We start from the raw sequence: 23,044 nt of genomic DNA on the forward strand, positions 1-23,044 counted from the left end.
AGGACTACACAAAAACTATACCTTATACTCTAAACTACACACACATACAAGCACACAAAATATAAAAACCTTTAAATCTTTATGACCTTTGGTTTGCCAAGTTTCTTAAGTATGATATCAAAAGCAGGCAATAGAATAAAAAATAAATTGGATTTCATGTTAATTAAAATTTAAAACATCTCCCTTAACATCTATCTCGGCAATGACTTTTTGGATTTGACATCAAAAGCAAAGGCAACAAAAGCAAAAAGAAACAAGTGGGACTACATCAAACTAAAAAGTTTCTTCACAGCAAAGGAAACCATAAATAAAATGAAAAGGCAACATACAGAATAACAGAAAATATTTGCAAATCATATATCCGATAAGCAAATATATCCAAAATACATAAAGAACTCAACAGAAAAAAAATCAGATTAAAAAATAGGCAGAGGATCTGAACGACATTTTTCCAAAGTGACATACAGATGGCCAACAAGGATGTGAAAAGGTGCTCCACATAACTAATACTCAGGGAAATGCAAACCAAAACCACAATGAAATATCACCTCAAACCTGTGAGAATGGTTGTTATAAAAAAAGACATTAAATAAGTATTATAAAGGATGTGGAGAAAGGGGAACCCTTCTGTGCTGTTGATGGGAATATACATTGGTATGGACACTATAAAAACAATATGGATGTTCCTCAAAAATTAAAAATAAAACTATCAAATGATCCAGCAATTCCACTTCTGGGTATATGTGTCTAACAGAAATGAAAAGAATAACTCAAAAAGATATCTGCATCCCCATGCTCACTGCAGCATTACTTAATAGCCTACACATGGAAGCAACCTAAACGTCCATTGATAGATCAATAGATAAAGACAATGATACACACATACACTCACACAAAGAATATTATTCAGCCATAAAAAAAATAAATAAAACCGAGGTTCCAGCCAAGACGGAACCTCTCTTCATTCCTGTGATTTTCTGTTCCTGTTCGCTTCCTCACACAGCCAAAAAAAATGACAACCAATTTAAAAAAAAAAAAAAGCAACCAGAAATGCCAGAAAATCAAACTGCATGGAAGTGCAACAACCAAGGAGTTAAAGAAGAAACATTCACCCAGACTGGTAGAATGAGACAAAGAAATATGGCTCAAATGAAAGAACGGATCAAAATTCCAGAAGAAATACAACTAACCAAGGCGATAGACAACCTATCAGATGCAGAGTTCAAAACACTGGTAATCAGGATGCTCACAGAAATTATTGATCGTGGTCACAAAATAAAGGAAGAAATCAAGGCTAAACAAAGTGAAATAAAGAAAAATATACAGGGAACCAACAGTGAAGGGAAAGAAACCAGGACTCAAAATCAATGATTTGGAACAAAAGGAAGAGATAAACATTCAACCAGAACAGAATGAAGAAACAAGAATTCAAAAAAATGAGGAGGAGAGCCTTAGGAATCTTTGGGACAACTTTAAACGTTCCAACATTGGAGTCATAGGGGTGGCAGAAGGAGAAGAGAAAGAGCAAGAAATTGAAAACTTATTTGAAAAAATAATGAAGGAAAACTTCCCCAATCTGGCCAAGGAAAGAGACTTCTGGGAGATCCAGGAAGCTCAGACTGTCCCAAAGAAGTTGGACCCAATGAGGAGCACACCAAGGCACATCATAATTACTTTACCCAAGATTAAAGATAAGGAGAAAATCTTAAAAGCAGCAGGGAAAAGGAGACAGTTACCTACAAAGGAGTTCCCGTAAGACTACCAGCTTTCTCCAAAAAGCTGCAAGGATTTCTCAAAAAAACGTTGCAGACAAGAAGGGACTGGAAAAAAGGATTCAAAGTCATGAAAGGCAAGGACCTACATCCAAGTTTACTCTATCCAGCAAAGCTATCATTCACAATGGAAGGGCAAATAAAGTGCTTCCCAGATAAGATCAAGTTAAAGAGGTTCATCATTTCCAATCCCTTATATTATATGAAATGTTAAAGGTACTTATCTAAGAAAAAGATGAAGATCAGAAACTATGAACAGTAAAATGACAACTATCAACTATCAACAACTGAACCTAAATAAATAAACGAACAAACTAAGCAAGCAAAAAGAACAGAACAGAATCACAGACATGGAGATTGGGGGGTGGGGGGAGAATGGGGGAAAAGGAATAAGAAGCATAATTAGTAGGGACACAATAGACAGGGGGATGTTAAGAATAGTACAGGTAATGGAGAAGCCTAGAACTTGTATGTACAACCCATGGACATGAACTGGGGGGATGGGAGATGCTGGTGGGAGGGGGGATGCCAGGCGGAAGGGAATAAAGGGGAGAAAAAACTGAGACAACTGTAATAGCATAATCAATAAAATATATTAAAAAATAAAAAAAGTAAATAAAAGAGTATAACAAATATTAGTAACATACCTTATATATTTTTGTAGCTTTATATTTTAATAATAATGTAATGGCACTTTTTTCCTGCTTTTTAAAAATCTTAACAAATTATTTCTCAACATTCCCATATATGGTGCTGGATTAAAAGCTGGGGTTATAAAGATAAATATGGACTCATGTCCCAAAGGTGAGATAATCATTTAAACAAATAATGACAGTATTATGTGACACGTTCTAAGGAAACCCTAAGGAAAAAAAACTAAGAAAAGCTCATCATTGAAATAATAGTTGAGCTAAGAAAGAATGTCCCACTTGGGAGAGAGATAAGGAATAGTCCTAATAGATACGACTTATATGTACTCATCAAAATGTATTTATAAAATTGACAAGTTTTCAGGACCATAAAATAGCATGTGTAATGATGAATACAGCAGATGAACTGGGAATGTGAAATGGTGTTCACGTTTGTATGCCAAGTAGAATTCAGACTTTAGGAGAAAGACGCCATACATTTATTTATAAGCAGAAGAGTGGCACAATTTCTGTTTTAGGTTAACTTCAGTGGAGCAGGAGAACAGAGTAGCAAGGAAAAGGAGATGAGTCAGTAAAGTAAATAATAGTAATTATCAGTAATAGAAAAAGTATAAGAAGGTTATTTGGTGCCTTATCACAAGCAGTTTAGATGAGGCTGGGGAGGGAGTGAGGCTGTTGTAAAGTTAAATGGGTTTCTTTTCAGAAGGACCTTTCAGGCTCTTCAGTAAGCTAATAAGCATGGTAAACCTGAGAGACACAATTTACAACATTCATTTGACAAAAGCAGCCTCTTTTGCCAGGACCACTTAGCACGTATCTCAAAGAACTGCAAGAAACACAAATTTTATAATACTTTTCTATGAATCCGAAGGCCAGCACAGAGTAAGAAAAGCAGAGGGCAGCAGAGGACTTAAGACAGACGTAAAACAACAGCAAATGTGAAGAACAGGAAAAAAATCTGTGACACTGCCAAGCTGTGATAAGGAACTAACTAAACATATAAAACAGCAGTCTACTAGTTTATACTATTCGCAGATATTTAAATTCATACTGGGTAGAGGAATGACAGAATGAATATTTCAGTAAGGGTAAGGAAGCACAACAGTAATGGTACTGGTTGGGCGAAGGATAAGACCAAAAAGAGACTACATACAGAAAGATTAGGAATAGATCAGAAAACTAAAGAAACAAGAAAAAAATGCACTTAAAGATATTTAGGAGATTTTCGTCCGAAGTAGAACTGGTTTTGAACCATATGAGTACATGCATCAAGAAAGTAAACCTGAATATCACTGGAACACAGAAATTAAGGAAAAATAAAAGTTGAGGTGCTAGATGACCTTCAAATGTTATGCTTTCAATTGCCCAATATGATGTGAAGATTACACCAAGGTATCAGTGAATATAAGGAAGTGACCCAGAGATTCCTAGAGGGGTTGAAATGACAAAATAGAATAAGAAATAGAACCAGCAGGTACCAGGCTTAAAGAATTTTAGAGGAGGCTAGAATGAGCTACATCCCTGAGAGAATTTAGAAAAATGGTTCTCAATCTTTTTTCTGTTCCAACACATCTGAAAAATAGAATACATTCCCATCAAAAACAAAGAGGAACACAAGAACGGGCAGAGCAGGGGATAACTGTGAGTGGTTTATAAAGCTTTCTAAAGTGATTATGAAATGCCTTCCTAAGGAAATATAAAACTCTCATATACTGAAACTCACTGGTACTATCACAGAAAATTTCAGGACAAGCTCCAAGCACAAACTAACAAAGTTTTATCTGTATGACACAATTAAAGGCACTGTCACATAACAATACTACAAGCTCATATATAAAGTCCCCAAACTTTACAAATATTTCAGTTTTACAAAATTTTTTTTGATGATACAGCATTCGCTAATTATGTCTAGTATGTCCATTCCTTTGTCTTCATGCATCCAGGAAGTTAACACAGTCTTCTCATGTTTTTTATATATATATATTTCAGATTTTTTTTTTTTAAGAAGAGGGAGGAAGAGAAGGAAAGAAACATCAATGTGTGTTTGTCTCTTCAGCGCCCCCTACTGGGGACCTGGCCTGCAACCCAGGCTTGTGCCCCAGCTGGGAATCAAACCAGCGACCCTTTGGTTCACAGGCCAGTACTCAATCCACTGAGCCACATCAGCCAGAGCTCATGTTTCTACTTTACACATTAATGAGGAACCCAGAGTTTATGACTTGCCTAAAGTGACACAAACGAGACGGGTTTATGACTAACAAGAAACAAGAGTCCCAATTTTTGGTCCATTAGCCTAAAGTAGTGGTTCTCAAACTTCCTGACCTTGGGATCTATTTATTTTCTTAAAAATTACCAAAAATCAAATAAAACAAAACTTTTTTGGTGGGTTATAGCTATTGATATTTATATCATTAGATTTTAAAACTGAGAAATTTTTCAAATGCAATATATTAACTTATTCTATGAGACCATTATTACCCTACGACCAAAACCAGACAAACACACCACAAAAAACTACAGACCAATGTCTCTTATGCATACAGATGTAAAAATCCTCAACAAAATAATACAAGCAAACCAAATCCAGCAACAAAAGGATTATAAACCAGGAATAAGGGGTATCTATTCCAGGAATGCAAGGCTGGTTCAACATATGAAAAAAAAATTGATGTAACACACCATATCAATAGAATAAAGGACAAAATCACATTGCCATCCTAATAGACCAAAAAAAAAAAAAAGAAAAAAAAAGGCATTTGATAAAATCTAACACCCTTTCATGATTTAAAACAAACAAACAAACAAACAAACAAAACCCCAAACACCTCAACAAACTAGAAATAGGAAAAAACCTGACAAAGGACATCTAAGAAAAACCCATATATGACATCATACTTAATGGTGAAAGACTAAAGTGTTTTCTCCTCTAACAACAGAAACAAGACAAAGATGTCTAATGTTTTCACTTCTATTCAACATTATACCAACAAGGGACATTAGACAAGAAAAAGAAATATAAGGTATCCAGATTGGAAAGGAAGAAGTAAAACTTTTGCAGATGATGTCATCCTATGTAGAAAATCCTAAGGAATCCACAAAAAAATACTAGAGCTAATAAATGAGTCCAGCAAGGTTGCTATCCAAGGTCGATATATAAAAATCAGCTGGATTTCTATACACTTGAAATACCAAAAAAGAAATCAAGAGAACAACTCCACTTATAATACCGTCACAAAATAAAATACTTAGCAATAAATTTAACAGAAGTATAAGACTCATACACTGAAAACTACAAAACACTGTAGTAATAAGTAGGTGAAGGCATATTTAAAGGAAATGAAAGTATATAGAAAAATATTTCATATTCATGGACTGACAAACTTGATATTAAGATGATGATACTCCCCAAACAGATCATCACAATTTCTTTCAAAATTCCAGCTGTCTTTTTCTTTTTTTTTTTTTTTTTTTGGACAGAAACTGGCAACTGATCCTAAAACTTACATCAAACTGGAAGGGACTCTGGCCAAAACAATCTTGAAAAAGAACAAAATTGAAGATTCGCACTTCCAGATTCAAACCTTACTACAAAGCTACAGTAAACATGACTGTGTGGTACTTGCCGAAGGCTAGACATAGAAATCAATGGAAAAACCCGGAATCCAATGGGAATCCAGAAATAATCAGACATTTATGGTCAAATGATTTTCAACCAGGATGCTAAAACCATTCAACAAGTGAAAGAACAATCTTGTCAAGAAATGATGCTGAGACAAATGGACAGTCTCAGGCAATAGAACGAAGTAGGACCTCCACCTCACACCACATACAAAAATAAACTCAAAATGGATCGAAGAACTAAATGTAAAAGCTAAAACTATAAGAATGTTACAAGGAAACACAGATGTAAATTTCTGTAATTTTGGATTAGGCAATGATTTTTTAGATAGGACTCCCAAAGCACCAGCAACCAAAAGCAAAATAGCTAAATTGGACTTAATCAAAACTGAAAACTTAGGCACTTCAAAATATACTAAAGGAAATGAGAACAATATAGTAGTTCCTAAAAGAGAATTACATGTAGACTTACCCATATGATCCAGCAATTCCACACCTGAGGATATACCCAAAGAACCGAAAGCAGGGACTTAAACAGATATTTATATGCCCACATCCATAGCAGCCTTATTCACAATAGCCAGCAATTGGAAACAACCCAAGTGTTTATCAACAGGTGAATAAATTTAAAATATGTGGTATATATGTATAACAAGAGTATTATTCAGCCTTAAGAAGAAAGGAAATTCTGGCACTTGCTACAACATGGAAGATCCTTGAAGATACTGAAATGGAATAAGCCAGAAAAGGCAAGTATTTTATGACTCTAATTATATAAAGAGTAGTCAAATTCATAAAGACAGAAAGTAGAATATTGGTTTCTAGGAGTTGCAGGGAAAAGGAAATGGGGAGTTACTGCTTGACAGATACAGTGTTCTGGTTGGGAAACTGATAAAGTTCTGAAGATGGGTAGTGGCAATGGCTGCACAACAATATAAATGCACCTAATGAATGCACTGAATGTGCACTTAAAAGTGGTTAAAATGGTAATATCTTACATTTTTTAATTAAAAAATTAAATTAATCCACATAACAGAAGGACAATTTTGCAAATCAAATACATAAGGATCTAGTATCCAAAGTATATAAAGAACTCTTATAAGAAAACCCAAATTTTTGCATGTACAAAGAATGGTGAATAAACATGTCTCCAAAAAAGATACACAAATGGCCAACAGGCATATGAAGAGGTGTTCAATATCATTAGTCAAGGGAAATGCAAATCAAAACCACAATGACATACCACTTCACCTGCTAGGATGGCTTTAATTTAAAAAAGGGATATTAACAAGTGTTGATAGGGATGTAGAAAAATTAAGACCCTCATATCTTACTAACTGGAATAGAAATTGGTGCAGCCTCCTGTAAAATAGTTTGGCAGGCCCTCATAAGGGAAAACAAATATATCAAAACATCCAGCAATTCCACTCCTGAGTATATACATTCAAGAGAAGTGAAAACATACATCTACACAAAATCTTTTACATGAGTATTCACAGCAACATGGTTCATAATTGCCAGAATGGAAACAAACGAAATGTCTATCAAATGAATGGATAACCAAAATGTGGTATCTCTATAGAATATTATATCCTGGAGGATATATTATTATTATTCAACCATAAAAAAAAATGAAGTGCTGATACATGATACAATTTGACAAACCTTAAAAACATTATGCTTAATGAAAGAAGCCAAGAACAAAAAAGTCACATGTTGTATAATTTCACTTACAGGAAATGTACAGAATAGGCAAATCCATAGACAGAAAGTAATTTAGTGACTGCCAAAGGCTGTGGGGGGTATGGAGGAGTGACTGCTAATGGGCACAGGTTTTCTTTTTGGGAAGACGAAAACATTCTGGAATTATCAGACTGACAGCTGTCAGTGGGGAGAAGAGTTAAGGGGCTGGTGAAAAAGGTGAAGGGGTTAAGAAAAAAAAAATAGGCACAGACAACAGTACAGTAATTACCAGAGGGAAAAGGGGCAGGAGGAGGTAGAAAAGGGTATGGGGGAATAAATGGTGATGGAAGGAGACTTCACTTGGGGTAGTATGGGGTGATAAACACACAATACAACATATATGCATTATAGAATTGTATACTTGCAATCTACATAATTAACCAGTATCACCTCAATAAATTCAATTATAAAAAAGAAAATGTTCTGGAATTAGGTAGTAGTGATTATACAAACTTACAAATACAGATTGAACTGTATACTTCAAAAAGTTGAGTTTTATGGTATTGTAAATTATATCTCAAAGAAAAATAGAAAGTACATACTATTACACTTTCCATAAGCCACCGAAGCAATGTTTTCATATATTATGTAGGCATTACTCTACATTACAGATGAGAGGCAAAGTCAAATACTGTCAAATACTGTCTTACCATTACTACACAAATATTTGTACCAGAGACCCCCTCAAAAAATCCCAATATAGTCTGAATACTATTGACCTAAACTAACACAAGCAGCACAAGATTGAAGCCTAAATACTTAATGACTGATCAATTTTAATGACAATTATTTAAACTACAGTCTATAGTTCAGACTTACAAAACGCAATGAGATTTCATTATTATGCTCAAGTCATACTTTTGGTTCTCACAAAATTTTTTCGACAATCTATGTGATTATACCGAATTTAACACCCTCTGCATACTAAATTTTGACAACCTAAAATTGAGGTGCAACACAGTATAGTGGTTAAGACCTCTGACTCTAGACTCAGACACCTGGGGTTCAAATCCTAACTCTATAGAAAACCAGTTGTAAAATCTTGTCCAAGGTACTTACTAACCCTTCTGCATCTACTTTCCTCACCTATAAATGATGTTAATATAAAAAGGGTTGTTGTGAGGACTGAGTTAATGCTTCTAAGATCTTTAGAAAGAAATGAGCACAGAGTAACTATACAGTAAATTATCTCTTGGTGTTGTATTTCAAATACCCACTTAACATGACCAGACTACTGTGTGCTTACAAACATGCCTATTCTTCCTGAAAGTGCAGGCTACTTTGTGTAAACATGAGATCTCTCAAGTGTACTGATGAACACTGAGCTTGCATGAATATTCTACTTCTTTCCAGCCCACACTCCCCAATGCCTTATCCTATTGCTTTCTAGTGTTATACTAGAAAGCAGTCAACTAACCCAGGTCAAGGAGCGAAAAATTTCCTTAGTAACGGTAACAAGGTGATTTCTCCCAAAAGTATTTTTATCTCAAAAAAACCTTCTAATATATTAAAAATTCATACACAATGAGATTTGGATGGCAGAATTCTCAAAGAAAACCAGTCTGGAATACAGAGAAAAGAGTGGCATGGAAAAGATGGCCTAACTATCCACTGAAAACAGGTAAAATCTTGTTAGTAAAGAATGACCCCAATTTACAAGATAAAAATCCAAATGCATTAACTTTACGCAGTAACTGCCACAACCTGACTGCTACTTCCAACGATTTCTCTCACTGCTCTATCCATAAATCTTCAATTCCTCACACTGAATTCCTCATTCTTTCCTACACATCAAGCCCCTAAAACAAATCATCTTTGTATTTTATTCCTCACCTCTGGAATGACACCTAGTATATCCCCTTTTCCACCTAGCAAACTCCTATTCATCCTTCAAAAGCCAGCTTCTTCCCTCTGAATTCCCATAATCTAGGGCAGCAATTTTCAACCAGTGAGCCACAGCAGGCACACTGGTGTGCCTCAAAAATTTTTAAAACATGCAGTACTTGCCCTGGTCAGCATGGCTCAGTTGGGCTTTGCCCACAAAGTGAAAGGTCACCAGCAGTTTGATTCCTGGTTACGGCACATGCCTGGATTGCAGGCCTGGTCCACTGTTAGGGTGCATGTGAGAGGCAATCCAAGGATGTTTCTCTCTTACATCACTGTTTCTATTTCTCTTCCTCCCTTTCCCCTTCCCTCTAAAATAAATAAATAAAATTTTTTAAAAAAATGCAATACCTGACTATTTAGTCAAGGGCACTGACCTCTTTTCCCTTAGATTATCAAATTAAAAAATGACAATACAATAGCCATCAGGTGTGAATGAATCAAAATTATACCTTTTTTGGTCAGATTGGCAAAAAATATATTTTTTGGTGTGTCGCAGAATTTTAGTAATTAGTTTATGTGTGCCATAAAATGAAAAAGGTTGAATACTGCTGATCTAGAGTGTTGTAATTTATGTGTATTATAGGGAGACTGTGTTCCCTGAGAGACTGTCTTCAATAATTCTGCGTCTCTAACACCTAGCCGCATCTAACATGGACTACAAAGGAAATGTACATGTTTGATGAAATGAATGATTAAACGATGAATGAATGAGCCACCTTAAGCAGTTTCTCTTATAAAATTAAGAGAATACTTGATACATCAGAGAAGTAACATAATAGTAGGAGCACTGAGAGCTGCTTTGAATCTTTCTAACTAACTCCATGATCTTCAGCAAATTATTTAACCTCTGAGTCACATTCATCATCTACAAAACAGGTTTCATAGGGTTAAGGTTGAACAAGTGAAAAAAAATACCTAAATGTCTAACACAATACCTGAAACAAAGCAGATATTCAAAGAAATGTTAGTTCCCTTCTTTATCCCACTTTAACTCACAGGATAACTATGGACACCCAATGAGATGTTATGAAAAAAATTTGAAAACTGTAACATCACACAAATTAAATCCCTCAAGGGGAAAAAACCCTAAGCTGTTCATCTTTGCATTTATATACCTTTTCTTCTTCTTGGATCTGCAAGAAACACTTGGAGATATGCTAGTTTTTAAACATTTCCCCAAATTACGCAATTATCTAGGATTCTAAAATTAAAAATTAGTTCAGTGTAAACAATCCTAATTTGTCTAATATTAAGAAGAAAAATGTCTACATATCCAGCTTTACAATAGTGTCCTTTTCCCTTGCCTGTTTTAGGTCCTTTCGAGAACCGTTCTTTTTTTAAGCATAATTCTCTCTATCTACACTAATGACCTTATTTGAATTTCATAACATTATTTTATGAAATCAAGCACTTGTAGTTTACTTCAGAAAATAATACAACTCACTGACTTGTTACTATCAAACTGATTTTTTTTGTGAATACACAAAACTTAATGGTAAGTCTTCCTTAATGTTTCTCTGAAACCAGAAACTTTCTGTAGAAAATAAATTCAAACACCTTTCTCTACCCACAGATCCTGATTTGACATCCTATAAAGAACACAACATAATTAATGGTGCTTACTATGCACATCAAGGTTAACTTTGAGGTAAAAAAAAATTCTCTAATTCCTCTTACTAAAATAAATCTGCTCTGAGAATAAAAACTCTCTTTAAACAACTTTTTATTAATCAAAGATACTTGTAATTACAATTATAAATATTTTAAAAGATCTAAAATTATGTGAACACTGACTCTTGTAACTAAATTATCTAAAAATAAGTGTAATTCGAGGCGTGATTTAGGATTTACAAAGTTGAACTAACATCCTGTTAATTTATCTGTATACTAACAACTTGACCTAGAACAATGAAGATTTTTACTTTTTGTATTTAGATATTTGCTAGACTTAAAATATTAAATGCCAATAACTTTCACTTCCGCTACTGAATTATTTCAAGGAAGCTTTAGTTTTTCCTTTTCCATTCCAGTCAAATGAAAAATTGCTAACAGCAGGAAAATGTATCTAAATGAGCTCTTTTTTTAAAAAAACAACTTTCTTTTGTTTATATTATTTCTTAAAGCATAAATGACTTAAAATTCTTATCTTCCCCAAGTTATATGGTTTTTAAGCACTTGTTAAATTTTGTTTATGAAGCATTATAGCACACTAAACACTAGTGAATTTCTTATCTTAAGCGCAGCTTTCTAAATGAATCAGTATTTCATAATTTTACAAGTTGTGACTAATCAGTACTGGAATGAGTACAGTGCAGCAATTTCTAAAAAGACGGATATACAAGGGTTCTGAATCTAAAAAAATTTCGGAATGTAACTGACTTAAATACAGAACATGCTGACTGATGCTAACCAAAAAAAGTCAACTTTTTTATTTTTTTACTTTTTTCTCATTTTATTTATTTTTTTATTGTTGTTCAGGTACAATTGTCTCCAAGTCAAGTTTTTTTAAAAAACCATCCCACAATTTGCCACATTGGTATGGCCTTCTCTCTAAATTATCCTATCCAATTGGGATTATCTAATTGTATTAGCTAATAATTCTCATTACTTTAAAAGCAAACAGGATATGTTCTGTTTCACCAAGTATTACACATTTCACTACAACAAGACTTGGGCGGTGCGGGGGGCGAGGGGGGGGGATCTTTGGAAACAAAAGGTAATCTGATCCACTCCAGCTAATTAATTACTGGATGCCGACAATACACAATTCGAATTGCATTTCTGGACACTAAGGAGGTTACAAAAGGAGTAGAACCTCAAAATATATGACAATGAGGAAACATCCTATACCAAAACTAAGATCTTGTGCAAGGTAGAAAATTCATCTGATTGAAGATCTGAAAAAGAAAATGTCTAATCAAGGTCGTTAAAATAACAGTAATTCACCCCATTCAGGCACGACCTTAAGTCCTGTTTAATGTGCTTCTTTCAGGTCTAAATATTTCATTCTTTTGAACTCTGGATACCCAAAGGACCTGAAACCTCTCGTGGCGGCGTGCAATACACTCGGTAGGACTGTTTACAAATAAGAATCTCAGTTTCCCACGTCAAAAGCGTTCATTACCACCATTCCACTGGGGGGCGGGGGAGAGAGAAGGCGGGCGAGCAAGAAATGAAACCCATATACACTTCTGCCTTCTCCAACAAGGGCGAGCCCAGAGAAAATATTTATGATGTATTATATGCGTGTGTATATTTGTTGTACATGCACGTCTATAACTAAGCAGACGGTGAAAGAAAAGGCACAAGGTAGGGGATCGTACTGGATCCAAGAGAAAGCTCACGCCAATTCCGTTAATTCAAAATCCGCCTCCCAGGTCTACAGGTTTCGGAGAGCCCCTGCCTGTCGGTGGAGTTTAGCCCCAAAGCGCCCCAAGGTCCCCCTCAGGCCGCTCAGGCCGCCCAGGCCGCCGCCCCTACCTCCCTTATCCCTGCCTTCTACTGTGACACCCAAAGCTCATTCCCGCAAAGAAAAGGAGTGTGAGGCCCAAAAGGAACGACTGAGACGCACTCCCACTCCGGCAGGGCCACCGACACCTGCGAAGCGCGGCACCTGAGAGCGAGCAGGGGGCGGCCCGGCCTTCACCGAGCACACCCCCTTGGCGCCCGGTGCTTCCCCGCCGCAGGAACCTCCGTACCTGCGAGCTACAGGCGCGCGCGGCGCCTCCTCATCTCAATGGCTCCCGCTCCGCCTCCACCTCCCGCTGCGGCTGCCGTCGCGGCCGCTGCTGCTGCTGCTGCTGCTGCTGCTGCCGCTGCCGCTGCTGCCGCCACCGCCACCGCCACCACCGCCACCGCCACTGGAGGCCGGGACACGATGAGCTCAAGACTCCACCGCCATGTCCGCCGCGCCGCGAACTGCATTGTGGGGGGGGAGGGGAGGGGAGGGGGAAGGGGAGTGAGAAGGGGAGGAGGGAAAGGGAGAGAAAGAGGAGGACCCGCTGAAGGGAGGGGGCTGTAGATGGAGAGTTGGGGGAGTGGGGGAGGGAAAAGAGAAAGCGAGAAGGAACCCCGAATGGAGGCCTGCTCAGGGATGGGATAGGAGAGCAACGCTAGAGAGACCCTGGAAAAGAGACTTAGGAGAAAGGGCTTGGGGTGCCCCCTCCCTTGGTTCTGGGGTCCCCTCGGCACCAGTGAAATCCTGACGGGGGTAGTAAACGCCAGTGTGGGGAGGAGCTACGTTCAGGGCTGGTAGTGGCAGCTAGAAACAATGGGATGGGGGTCGAGGTGAGAAGGCAGTGCAGTCACACTTACGCTTAGGGAAGGGCTGGGCGCGGGAGTCCTTAGCCCCCGAGGAGGGGGCAGGGCACTTTAAAGTTGGAGGGGGGTGTCGAAGTCACCAAAGCCTCGCGGGGAGAGGCGTGGCCAATCAGCGAGGGTCTGGAGGTCTGGCGCCCCGCCGGGGCCTCGCTGGGGAACGGCGCAAGGAAGCTGGCGCGCCTGAGGAGGCGGGGGTCTCGGGCACTCCACGCAGCTCTCCATTCAGGTCTAGCTCCTGGGCTGCGCGCTGCCCTACTGAAGCCTTGAAGAGGGGAAGAAGGGCCCAAGAGCCAACTTCACGTCTCGTTCAGAGAGTGGTCCCTCGGGCAGAAGGAAACCCCCGGCCTTGGACGTAGACCCTGTCCCTGGCTCACCGACTGGGCTATCCCTGGCCTTCGCATACCCTAGGGCTAGCGCAGGCTAAGGAGCAGCCGCGCGTACCTAGAGAGAGAAAGACTCGAGGTTGACCCCTCCCCCTGTTTACCTTTGCCACCAACAGACCTAAGCAGAAATCCTGTTCATTTTAAAAGGCAGCTAGTTTAGGAGTTAAGGAATTCAGCAGAGAAACCCCAAGAGCATTTTCCAGGAAAAAGATTTTTTTAATCACTAATTTAATTTACCCGTGTTTGGAATCAACTATCATCCATGGGCCCCTCTTCCCTACGCCCCTTGCTTTTAATGTGTCAGGTCCCTCCACATGGTTATTTTAAGTCACAATCCTAGGGAACTTGTGGTTTGGTTAGCTTTTTTAAGACTCCAGCCTTGGAGATTTTATTCAACCAATCTCTGGCCTCAAAGCTAGACAGTTCACACAACTAGGGGTCCTTGCATTTAGCAAGTTCTAGGCAGGAAAAGGATGTGAGAAGGGGAGGGGACATGGTAAATCTTAAGAATTTACAAGATACTGCCTTGTAAATTTTTGTATAATATTACTCAGAGATAACCTGTAAGAGGTTAGAGGAAGTGTATTCCTGTCTACATAGTCCATCTACTTCCCACTACACCCCAGAACTGGATGCCTCATTTCTTTATGTCCATATGAATTGGAAGTTTGATGAGAAGGAACCAAGCATTGCCCACTAAGGGCTAAGCATTTTAGTAGAGGCCTCACATATTTCCTCATTTAAAGATCCTCACAGCCCCCATGAAATCCGAACTATTGGTCCCATTTACAAATGAGAAAACTAGAGCTCAGAACATAAGTGCATTTTACGCCTACCTGTCTGTTGTCGCAGAGACCCAGTACAGTGTAGGAAGTAGTGAATTTCAAGTCAAAAGAGCCTTACCTGGCTTCAACACTTGTCAGCTGCAGGACTTTAGGCAAATGCACCTGAGCTTCCCTCTGAGTTGCCACATCTATAAGTTTTCAAAGTCAAAAAAACCTACTTCACAAGGATGATGTAAAGAAAACAACTGTGCACAAAAGTTAAAGCCTTACAGAAACATTAAGATGATACCAATATGTGATATCAATGTCCTTGGAGCAAATTGAATTGAATAAAATTTCCTGATTACTTAAGAACAAAGCATTGAGTTAGATGCATAGGAAAACAAAAGCAAACCAAATTCCTGTCTAAAAAAATTAACCACTGAGCAAGGAAAATGGTTCTATTGAGCTACAATAAAAAGCAATAGGTCATATGAACAAAGTCTGGACTAATACAGAGGGGTGTGATAAATTCCACTTCAGTGAGGTTTTAATGAAAGTGGTAGAAGCTGGACCTTGGAGGCATGCCTGCTATGTGCCAGACACATGTATGTGATTCAGAGAACAAAATTTAGTCTGGAGTGCACAGGAGATAATGCATCTGGAAGCAAAAGTCGGGGCCAGACTGAGAATCCCAGCACCTCTCTGCAGTTATCCCTTCCTACTTTCTCCTACCAAACCTTCTATTCCTCAAGACCCAGCTGAACTCCTGCCTTTAGTAAGTCTTCCTAATCACCCCCCTCTACTGAATGTGAAAATTCCATTCTCTGAATTCCTACGTGTTACCTTTATAAGTCTGACCCAATTAGACTATAAATGAGCACAAATACTTATATTTGTATTCCATATAACACCTACACGTTGAGTTGAAAATTTTAACAACTATGTTATCATCACAACAGAGTATGGATAGAGCAATTATTATTTCTTGGGGCATGAAAGGCTTAAATAGTGGCCAGGGTCAGAGAGTAAGTCACAGTCAAGACTAGAACACCAGTCCTATGTGACTCAGTTCTTTCCATTGAATCACAAACAGCTTACTGAGAAAATGGTGTCTGACTGCTTTGTAAAAATACACTGAGGACTTACATCTGATACCTGCAAGAAAGACCTCATAATTGTGATTGAGTCTCCAAATTTAGCCTTTCAGTCCAGAAGTTCTGGGAACTTGATTTCATCCAAACTCAGGTGAAAATTACTTGCAGCAAGAATCTTATTTCATCATATATAATGGGAAATATAATTTCACAGTGGATCGATATCCATATTCTATTCTCTTCCTAGGTGATAGGAAAACCTAGTCCAAAAATAATCATGTTGGATAAAAAGATGATGTGGTGGGTAAATTAAATCAGAACAAGAAGGGTGTTTCAGAGATTAGTGTATTCAAACCAAGTAGATATGCTGGTAGATTATAAAAAGAACAAATCATAAAGGGCCATGTATGCCAATCGAAAAAAAGCAGGCTTTATCCTGTGGTTAATGGGGAGTCATTGAACATTTGTAAGCAAGAGAGAGATATGACCAGATCTGCTAAAGATTTTTTCCTTAGCCTCCTTTTTTCCCCACATACCTGATTTCTTCAAGGAGAGACACGTCAGTGGTTAATAACTTTCTATAGACACTAGCTGATGATGAACTCAAGTAAAAAACAGTGCATCCACCCCCATGATGTGGTCCTTACCAGGTCTTCTTCACCTTTGTATTCCCAGAAACCAGTGTAATCTTGACACATAGAAAGTACCTAGACAATGCTTGTTGACACTCGACATTGTCTATAAGCAGATATGTTCAAAGTTTAAAATTTCTATGATCCTTACGAATAGTACACAAAGCACCTAAGGAATTTGCTCACTTCAAGGATAGATCTATTTTTTTCTGACATTTTACATTCTTAAATAAACCAAAATATGTTAATGCCTATTATATAATAAACATTCAACAAAAATTAATTCCTTTTCTCCTTGAAAGTGAGTTTTTTTTCCTCATCTGCCCCAGTTTGGATTTCATGTGCCCTTACACTCATCTTGGCACATGTGTACTTGCTACCCATTGATTATATTTAATTTGTCAAGAGGATTCTATGTGTGGAATTTTAAACTACAGCCATACCCTTTAGCTTAGTTCCTTGAAATATTAGAGTCTTTTTTTTTAAGGTGGCTTTTATAAATGTGAATAAAATCTGAGAGTAGAAAGGACATTAGAGGTCATACAGTTGCATATATCAAGAACTTAGATACATGGCAGGAGATGATACTATAAAGGTGGCTGAGGACCACATCATAAGAGTCAAATATGCCATTTTTAAAAGCTGGCCTTTATTCAAAAGTTATTGGGCAGTCACAGAACATTTGCAAGCAAGACAGAGAGACAGATTCTATCAGACCTGCCTCTACAGCAAAACTTACAGGTGGTCATCCAACTCCCATTTGAATATTTGTGGTTATAGATAGCCCATTCCTCCCCAGATCTGTCCTAGATGTTAGAAGTTCTTTCTTCTCTGAACTGAAATGTTCCTTCTGTATGTCTACATTTTTTGTAATTCTGACCTCAAAAGTAACACCAGGCCTCTTTTTCTTCATATATAAAAATAAGGATAAAAACTAGATGAACTAGGAAACAGGTCTAAAGGTCTATAATTCTGACATGAACTGCTTTTAAGTCAGCTATTCTACCTTCCTTTAAATTAAATTTTCTTTCCCCTTTTTCTCTAAAACAAAAATAAGACCCAATTCTGTTCTATCACTCTCCCTATGACCAATTCTAGTGTGTTAGGACAGTTTGTACTCTGATTCATCTTTGTATCCTATAAAATGTCATGTACTCTGTCCAGAAATAAAGTCTTGTATATATGGTTAAGTGATTTTTGACAAAGGCACAAAGGCCATTCAATGGGGAAAAGACAGTCTTTTCAACAAATGGTGCCAGGAAAACTGGATATCCACATGCAAAAAATGAAGTTGGACGCTTACCTAAAACCAAATACAAAAATTAACTCAAAATGGATTCTTCGACCTAAAATGTAAAACCTAAAATAATAAAAATAAAACATGTAGAAGAAAACATAGGACAAAATCTTCACAACATTGGATTCTGCAATAATTTCTTGGATATGATATCAAAGGCACAGGCAACAAAAGAATATATATACAAACTGAACTTTATGAAAATTATATTTTGTGCACCAAAAAACAGTATCAACAGGGTAAAAAGGTACACCACAGAATGGGAGAGAATATTTGCAAATCATATATCTGAAAAGAGATTAATATCCAGAATACATAGAAAACTAAAATTCAATAACAAAAAAAGAAAAAAAGACCTGGCAAGAAATGGGCAAAAGCCTTGAATATACATTTTTCCAAAGAAGATATACAAATGGCCAATAAGCACATTAAGAGATACTCAACATCACCAGTCACCAGGAAAATGCAAATCAAAACTGCAATGAAATACCCCCTCACACCCGTTAGGATGACTACTATCAAAAAAAATATAATTTTTTAACCTAGAAAATAATAAGTGTTGGTGAGAATGTGCAAAAATTGTAACCCTTATGCACTGTTGATGGGAATATAAAGTGATTCAGCCATTATGGAAAACGGTATATTGGTTCCTAAAAAAATTAAACATAGAATTACCATATGATCCAATAATTATACTTCTGGGCATTTATTCAAAAGAAGAAAGCAGATTTCAAGAGATATTTGTACATCCATATTCATAACAGTATTATTTACAATAAATAAAAAGTAAAAACAATTCAAGTGTCCATTGACAGATGGATAAGCAAAATGTAATATATACACACAATAGAATATTATTTGTTCGGGCACCAGCAGTATTCAACTTTAAAAAGAAAGAAAATTCTGACACAGGCTACAACATGGCACGAATGTTGAAGACATTGTCCTAAATGAAATGAACTAGTCATGAAAAGACAAGTAGTTTATGATTCTAGTTATGCAATGCACTTAGAGTAGTCAGATTCAAAGACAGAAAGTAGAATGATGGTTGCCAGGAGCTAAGGGAAGGAAAAAATGAGGTGTTATTGTTTAATAAGTAGAGTTTTAGTTCTGCCAGATAAAAAGAGTTCTGGAGATGGATGGTTGCACAACAACATGAATGTACTTAATACTAATAAACTACACATGTAAAATGGTGGAGATAATAAATTTGTTATGTGTATTTTACTACAACTTTTTTAAATTAGAAAAAATGTCATGTACTCTGATGAGTTCTAGAGCTACAAAGCTCTCTTCCCTCAAGGAACTGTCAGAAAAGTAAACAGATAATAATAATACATGATAATTACCATAATAAGGATATGTATAAAGTATGATGCAGACACAAATAAGGGTTAATTAATTTTGCCTGGGGGAGAATAATCATTTATTAGGGAAAGAATGATCAACAAAAGTTTGGATAATGAATATCCGTGAAATATTCTTGAAGGATGAATGAGTCTTAGACAACTAGAGGAGAGGAAGAGCATTTATGATGTAGAGGAGAAAAGAGGCAGGGCATGTTTCAGGAACCTGCAAGTAGTTGGCATACTGCAGGGTATAGGAGATGATAGAGGAGAGATGAGGCCCGCTATATAGTGCTAAGCACCTGGGCTTAACCTGAAAGGGTTTAAGGACTGATATAGTATATTTAGATATTTAAAAAGATTCATCAGCAGTGTGTAGCAAAGAACAGAGGAGCCAAAACTGAAGGCAAGAAAAACAGTAAGGGATTGTTATAGAAAATCAGGTGAGAGATTATGATAGTTTGAAATAAGTAAATACAGTGGGACAGATTGGAGAGATGTTACAATGATAGAATTCAGCAAGACTTAAATGACTTATCAAATGTGTTGTACATGGTAGAATGAAGGCTCTCACATAGGTCTTTCTTGTCCAGAAAGCTTTCATTAGTGTCAGCTGAACAACTAGTGGTGGCTGGTGTGCAGTTTAGAAAACAAGCTTAAAGCTAAGTCTAGATACAATAAGAAAGTATGATGAATTAGTTATTTCTGCTAATTTCTGCCATGGATGCAGAATGGTAGAGCACTAGAACATGGCCAATACTTAACATTCCTATTCTCAGGCAGAGGAAACATAAAAATGTACTATGTGTTTTAAAGACTATATACAATGTGTTTCTATTTTTAAAAATTCAAAAACAGGCAAAACTAATATTTGTTGATAGAATTCATAATAGTGGTTATTTCTGGCTGGTAATGTAGACACGGACTGGGAAGGAGTAAGAGAAACCTTCTAGAGTCCTAGATATGTTCTCGATCTTGATCTGGGTTAAATATATGTGAACGACCATTGAGTTGTACAGTTAAGTTTTGTGTTCCTTACTATATAAATGTTATACACCAATTTTAAAAAGCAAAAAACATTAGCATGTTAAACAATGGCAAGTAGTCTGATGTAACATAGAGTGAGGAAGAAAAAAGTTAGCAGATTACGAGGAGATAAAGTTAGAGAGATAGAATGTCATTAGATTATAAACAGTTTTGGTAGCCATTTTAAAGAGCTAGGACTTGTTTTCTGCAGGCATTGGGAAGCATCTCAAGTTTTGAAGTAGGAGAAGTACATGCTCATGTCTCTGCTTTCTCTGTGCAGAGTCTGCTTGGAGAGAGAAAGATGGGAAAGAATTTCTCTGACCCAGATAGGCTTACAGACCTGATATCTTCTTGGCTAAAGGGATATCAATTTTATATCCATCCTTGAAAATCATGAAAAGGAAGGAAAAGAAAACACTTGGCAAATGACTTTAATTCAAACTTTAAATATTTCTTGTTATAAACCAAACACAACCACACTGCAAAATGTCAAGCCTAAGGAAAAGTGGCAAAAACTATCTACAATGCCACCACAGGACTACTAGCATTTTGGTATCCTGGATTTCTTACCAGTCTTTTTCTTTTTCTTTATTTTTAAAGTTAGCTACTCAAGTTAAGGCAATTGGCTAATAGGCGAGTAACTGGGGTCAGATATGGAGAGGCATAACCGAAAGTAGTCTCTGAGCATATTCTGGCAGGAGTAAGGCAGAATCTAAAAGAAAGCCATGTCAGAAATACATGTCTAAAATGAGCAAGCAAAGGGCAAGAGTACAAAGGGTGGGGAGGTTCAAGAGCTAGCCACTGCAGAAAGGCAATACATATAAGGAAGTTTCTTTTTTGGGTACCCTACTGTATACTGTGAGGCTGAGCGTGGGTGCTCAAGGTACTGAGCTGAATAGTTGTAATCTTAATTAGTTTGGTCTGTTTTCATTTAACCTTAAACCATAAGCATTGCTCATATTATATAGTGTTCATAACCACTGTGTTTTCAGAAGTTAAGTTTTGTTTTTAATAAAATAAAAATAAAAAATAAATATTTTTAAGAAGTTTTATTTTATTCCTTTAATAATTTTATTTCCTTCAGCAGATCTTTTACAACTTACAAATCTTTTATAAAATTATTTTTGACTACATTACTTTTATGTTTATAAACACTTAACTCCCTGATTTTTCAGACATTTAAAAGTGAACTTTTTTCTGATTATAATACTATTACACTTTGTAGAAAATCTGGAAAATATAGGAAAACATAAAGAAGAAAGTAACAACAATAGACAACAACTTCACTATCTTAAGATCATCAATCGAAACAACTTTTTGGCATACTTCCTTTCAGTCTTTTTTTTTTTTTAATGCATTTTAACATAGTTGTGATCACACTGTGTATATAATTTTTTACTTAATGTTTTATAAGTATTTTGCCACATCATTGGGAATTATTTGTAAATGTAGTTTTAACAGCTGCAAAATATTATATAGGAAAAGGTGCCAGAGTTTGCTTAACCAGTCCCTTATTGTTAATCATTTAATTAAATTAGGCATTTAATTATTTACTATTATAAATAATGCTTTTTTGCATGACTGTATGAAGCACTATAAGGTTACTTCCTCAGAGAAAATTCTCAGATGTGGGATTTCTACATCAAGCACTGAGAAAATTTAAAAGGTTCCTAGTACTGCCAAATTGATTTTTAAAAGGTTTTTCCTAAATTCCACTTCCACAATTATGTGGGAAAGAAAACCAACTAAACATTTTTAAGCTTTAAAAATGATAGACTTCTCAGAATCTCTGAGCAAAGGACATAATATCTACAAATGTATTTTCCTTCAAAAAAATAAATGCTGGCTGGTAGCACAGAAGTCCTAGATTTTGGGAGGAAGAACTTGCCACACTTTATTTACTTCAATATCCCCTAAGAACTTTTTCAGTTAAGTACCCCCACCTAGCAAGCCAACAGTATTTTAGAGAGAGATTTATTTAATGTTAGGCAACATCAGCAAAACACCTTGCTGGGTCTCCAAAGTTCCCCAGAAAACATAATCCAGGATCACTTACAGGCTTGGAGGGGAGGTTCCCTAAGGGATCCCTGGAGGGATTACCAGTTCTAGCATATGGTATATGCAGCTCTGAACTTTTCTTGTTTGGACTGCCCTTGGTCCAGTTCCAGAATCCTTTCCCAGCCTTAGATCTCTCTCGACACCCATGCGGGGTTCTCCAGACTTCCATAACCTTAAGAGGAACTTTATGCTTTTCTTTTGTTTCTCCTTCATCCGAGCTTGCTTGCTTGCTTGCTCTAGCTTTCCTCACCCCATTCTCAGTCTCTCTTTTCTGCTCTTATTCTCACCCATCTGTTTCACCCTCCTGAGTCTGTCTTCAAAGTTTTTCTCTAAGCTTCTTTTAATGCCGTTCTCTCTCTAGTTCTCTCTCCCCCCTTCCATTTCTCTTCTTCCCTCTCTCTCTCTCCCTTCCCCGCCATTTCTCCTTCTGTGTCTCTATCTCCTGGTTCTC

At 36.9% G+C, this 23,044-nt stretch overlaps 1 protein-coding gene across 8 annotated transcripts in view; it reads right to left on the reverse strand.

Annotated features, from left to right (window-relative positions):
- The window catches only part of TUT4 (terminal uridylyl transferase 4), an 85,310-nt gene extending 71,731 nt beyond the window's left edge, over positions 1-13,579 (reverse strand). For all 8 annotated transcript variants that reach the window (XM_054573139.1, XM_054573131.1, XM_054573122.1 and 5 more), the window contains exon 1: positions 13,369-13,579. The gene's annotated coding sequence lies outside the window, so the exon portion shown is untranslated. The remainder of the gene's footprint in view (positions 1-13,368) is intronic.
- Positions 13,580-23,044: the final 9,465 nt, after the last annotated feature.

The sequence above is a fragment of the Pteronotus mesoamericanus genome, unplaced genomic scaffold (genome assembly GCF_021234165.1).
Source record: "Pteronotus mesoamericanus isolate MK-2021 breed Mesoamerican mustached bat unplaced genomic scaffold, CSHL_Meso_final contig_105, whole genome shotgun sequence".
Taxonomy (NCBI): Eukaryota; Metazoa; Chordata; class Mammalia; order Chiroptera; family Mormoopidae; genus Pteronotus; species Pteronotus mesoamericanus.